Source organism: Arachis ipaensis, chromosome B1 (genome assembly GCF_059453495.1).
Source record: "Arachis ipaensis isolate K30076 ecotype BB chromosome B1, ASM5945349v1, whole genome shotgun sequence".
NCBI lineage: Eukaryota > Viridiplantae > Streptophyta > Magnoliopsida > Fabales > Fabaceae > Arachis > Arachis ipaensis.
Genome location: NC_142436.1, coordinates 62,015,875 through 62,016,515, shown reverse-complemented (window position 1 = coordinate 62,016,515; position 641 = coordinate 62,015,875). Strand labels below are relative to the sequence as shown.

The window sequence follows — 641 nt, the reverse complement described above, 5'->3', positions numbered from 1 at the left end:
CAATTTTGAGCTGAAACCTCAATTAGTTTCTCTGATGCAGCAGAACTGCAAGTTTCATGGACTTCCATCTGAAGATCTTTTTCAGTTCTTAACTGAACTCTTGCAGATATGTGATACTGTTAAGACTAATGGAGTAGATCCTGAAGTCTACAGGCTCATGATTTTCCCTTTTGCTGTAAGAGACAGAGCTAGAGTATGGTTGGACTCTCAACCTAAGGATAGCCTAAACTCTTGGGATAAGCTGGTCAAGGCTTTCTTAGCCAAGTTATTTCCTCCTCAAAAGCTGAGTAAGCTTAGAGTGGATGTTCAGACCTTCAGACAGAAAGAAGGTGAATCCCTCTATGAAGCTTGGGAGAGATACAAAGGACTGACCAAAAAGTGTCCTTCTGACATGCTTTCAGAATGGACCATCCTGGATATATTCTATGATGGTCCGTCTGAATTAGCTAAGATGTTATTGGATACTTCTGCAGGTGGATCCATTCACCTAAAGAAAATGCCTGCAGAAGCTCAAGAACTCATTGACATGGTTGCTAATAACCAGTTCATGTACACTTCTGAAAGGAATCCTGTGAATAATGGGACACCTATGAAGAAGGGAGTTCTTGAAATTGATACTCTGAATGCTATATTGGCTCAGA

The 641-nt window shown here is 40.7% G+C and overlaps 1 non-coding gene across 1 annotated transcript; it reads right to left on the bottom strand.

Moving 5' to 3' along the window:
• Window positions 1–289: 289 nt before the first annotated feature.
• On the bottom strand, window positions 290–397 carry LOC148576784 (small nucleolar RNA R71). The gene has a single exon (XR_015904610.1). It is a non-coding gene; the product is annotated as a small nucleolar RNA R71 (small nucleolar RNA).
• Between the last annotated feature and the right edge of the window lie 244 nt (window positions 398–641).